Here is a 3,776-nt window from a genome sequence, read left to right as displayed (position 1 = left end):
GCGACCGTCCTTTGCAGGACTGCTACCCCTTGGCATCACTGCATGCTTCAGGTACGTAGATGACTTCCTTGTCTGTGCACAAGCAGGGTGAGCAAAATATTATGTGGTGGAAAGAACGCTAGTTGAATTTCATGATGCCCACCTAGGACTCCAATCCCTGATGAAACCCGCTCTAGTAATTTTCTGGACATAGCCATTGAAATTGGTCCCCACGTGTGCTGGCAGTACAAAGCAAGTCTCGGCGCATTCCAAGCTAATAAAGCGCAATATTTTGGATGCCTGCTTCCAGCATGCGCTACAAAATCCTGCCATCACAAACTGCATGACAGCATCAACTTCCAGGTCGAAAGAGTAAAGGCGGCTGGTTACTCCAGTACCCGCTATGCGTATCAGTTGAGGAAAAAAGTGATGAAGACAATCCTCAAGGGGAAACGAACAAGTGCAAAAGAAAGAGACAAAATACCCGTTGTGTTGCCCTATGTGCATGCCTTATCGCACAGACTGAAAAAAGTGGCTGAAAGGCATGATGTGCCCGTCGTATTTCCTGCTCCTCCAAAACTTAAAAACCATCTGCGCAAAAGTAAACGCTGGCAGAAAAGATGCGCACTATGAGTGGTCTTGCGGTATTCGGCACAAGAATGTGCTTAGATAATGCGTGGAAGGAGCTGTCTACGAAATTCCACCGTCCTGCGGCACGGCCTACGCTGGCCAGACGGAAAGGAGTGTGAATGAGAGGTTGCGCGAGCACAACTACAACCATTCTCTCGTCACTGCACCTGGCAACCTTGCAGCATATTGCGCTAGGCACAAGTGCCAGCCCTTGCTGGAAAGCGCATCGGTTCCTCTCAAATCGAAGAGCAAGGTCACTAGACAATGCGCCTTTTTCACGACGCGACTGCGCATGCGCCCATCCCCTGGCGGCCGTGTCGCGAAACATATAGACGGTTTTCACGGCCCCGTGCCGCCAGAGTGCGCCAGCGCGCCTCAAACCGGATGCTCCCCTAGAAAACTTCCGGTCTCGCCTTGTTTTGAATGCTTCCGTGCGTGCTGTGTTCGCTCTTCGCCACGCGATGTTTTCTACCAAGAAATTATCTCCCGTGAAGCGGACACGACGTGGAAGTTGCTGTGCTGTGCCAGGCTGCAGTTTACGGTCCGGAACAAATCTTCTTTCCGAAATACGAACGTACAGGTTCCCTGTAGAAGACGAACGAAGGGAGGCCTGGATCGCTGCGGTTAGACGGGACAAATGGCAGCCTACAAAAAGCTCGCAGATTTATTCGGCGCACTTCGTTCAAGGCAAGTATCTTTTTGGACTTATGACACCGTTCTAAAAGGTAATTCTACAGCTGTAAAATTTTCGCTGCTTGAGCGAGCCTGTAACTATTGGCGAGTGTGTGTGGCGTTCGAGTGACTTCTTGCTGCGCATGCAATGGCCACGCCAATGCAGCCGAAATGAAATGTGCCGGTGCGCGTGATTAGGTTTGGTTTGCGGGGTTTAACGTCCAAAAGCGACTGCGGCTGTGAGAGACATCGTAGTGGTGGTCTCCGGGAATTTCGACCAGCGCGTGATTAGCTTCCGCCCACACGCGTACGCGACCACCTGCAAAAGCATGCAGCACTTGCCAGTTAATTGAAGGCAGCGTATGATAAGTCACTTCTGTGCTAACGCCGAGCGAAGTTTTATTACTTTTTTGCGATTTTGTCTCCACGCCAAGGAGGGTACCTTGTGAAAGATTACGAATGGTGCGACCCGCTCCCTGCAAGTTTTAGCTGTAGCTCAATGGAACCTCGAGCAGAGCCTTCGTTGTGCGCAGTTTGTTTTTCAGAACAAGGATCGCTGTGCATGGACTAGCAGACCGAGACTGTACCAGCGCCCCTTGTCCGCGTTTTTGTCTTAGAGTGCACATCATGCTTGGGCATGTTTCGTCCAATTTTTTTTTAGGCAATCCTTCGTGTGACCCGAACCATCCGGACTACATTCCAACGATGTTTCCGTACCAAGTGCAAAGTAATTCGCAGCAGAAGCTGGCAAGATACGAGCGTGCTCAAAAGAAGCGGGATTTAAAGGCAGCTGTGTCTGCAGCAGCTGATCCTGGCCTCTCCATCGCTGCAAGTGAAGCAGTCACGGATGAGGACACTGCTCACAGAACATGCGACACCGATACCGAGACAGCATTCTCCATTCAGGACATTGCATATCTCGTCGATGAAAACAGGTCCCTTAAGGACCGGATAGCCTCTTTAGAGCTGGAAGTTGGAACAGCCAAACAAAAAATTTCTGAACTGGAAAGCCATGGAAAGCCAAACATTTCGAATATGACAAGGGATTTAGTCATGCAGTCGGATGAGAATGTGAAATTTCATACAGGCCTTGTTTCAATAGAGATGTTGAAAACATTGCTTCAGCTGGCGCTGTCCGTCTGAGCGCCAACCCACAGGATTTCCCTTGATGCCGAACAGCAGCTGATTCTTGTGCTGATGCGTCTACGGCTCGGTCTTGTGACTAAAGACCTGTCTTCTCGGTTTGGAATTTCTATCAGCAGTGTAAGTGTCATTTTTCACTTATGGATCGATGTGCTGGCAACAAACATGCATAAATTTGTTATTTGGCCATCTCGACGTGCAGTTGAATCACACCGGCCCAAAGCGTTCAAAGACAAATTATTTGATCACCTGAGAGAGATAATTGATTGCACAGAGTTGTTTATTCAGAGGCCCACATACATGGATGCCAGAAGCAAGACTTATTCGAACTATAAGCACCACAACACTGTGAAAGTGCTTGTCGCTATCCAACCTTCAGGAGCCATATCTTTTGTTTCGAGAGCATGGGTAGGTAGAGTTTCTGACAAAGAGTTGACATTGAAAAGTGGACTTCTTAACAAGGTCGAAGAAGGAGACTTGTTTTTAGTAGACAGGGGGTTCCGATGTGAAGAAATGTTTGCTGCACGTGGTGCCGCAATTCTGATGCCTTCCCTGACTAAGCGAAGGACACAGCTACCAGGGGCTGAAGTTAGTGCATCGAGAAAGCTTTCCAGTGTACGAATGCATGTGGAACGGGTCATACAGCGGCTGAAAGTCTTCAGAGTCTTCCAGACAGTACTTCCAATAAGCTTTGTGAAGAGAGATGGTGATCAAGCAACCATTGATAAAATCATCATTGTATGTAGTGCACTCGTCAACCTTCAAACTCCTGTAGTTAAGAACCAGCATGAGTAATCGAGTCCTTCTTAATCGCAAGGAATGCGGACAATTGTGTGAGCACACCGTCCATTGTGCTTTCGAATAAAGAAATCTCGTTTTTAGAAAGCAACACTTTAAACTGTCCTTTTTAACCCTGCACTTTTACTGCTGTTTCTTGTTTCCATCCTTCATAGATTTTAGCCTGGTTTTAGCCTTTGTCATCCTCGCATCGCCTTTACCTTTGTTTATAGTTGCTTCCATTTTTCACTCTTCGTCTCATGGTTTTAGAATTGTTGTTAATCCTGTGTTGTATCATTCATATGGGCTCGCTTTTATTGCTTACTCTTTTTAGTGCTTGCACCTTCATAAGTTGTCACCGTTCGTTCCATGTCTCATCCTTGTTGCTTAATAAGTTTCACTCGTAATAATGGTTCGGCCGTTTCCATGCTTCATTCTATTTGAATTTTTGTTTCACCTTCAAGTTTTTAACCTTCCTCTCTCCTTTTATCTAGTGGTCCAGGGTGTTTAGGCATGCACACACTTCGGGGGTTTTAGATTGGTTCTCCAGATTTGCTGTACTCAACTGTTAAACT

At 47.4% G+C, this 3,776-nt stretch overlaps 1 pseudogene; it reads left to right on the top strand.

The window, feature by feature from the left end:
• Positions 1-1,986: 1,986 nt before the first annotated feature.
• LOC144105146 (uncharacterized) lies at positions 1,987-3,219 on the top strand (annotated as a pseudogene).
• The last annotated feature ends 557 nt before the right edge of the window (positions 3,220-3,776 follow it).

Source organism: Amblyomma americanum, chromosome 9, assembly GCF_052857255.1.
Source record: "Amblyomma americanum isolate KBUSLIRL-KWMA chromosome 9, ASM5285725v1, whole genome shotgun sequence".
NCBI lineage: Eukaryota > Metazoa > Arthropoda > Arachnida > Ixodida > Ixodidae > Amblyomma > Amblyomma americanum.
Note: the sequence above shows the minus strand (reverse complement) of the source record. Positions and strands in the feature narration are given on the sequence as shown.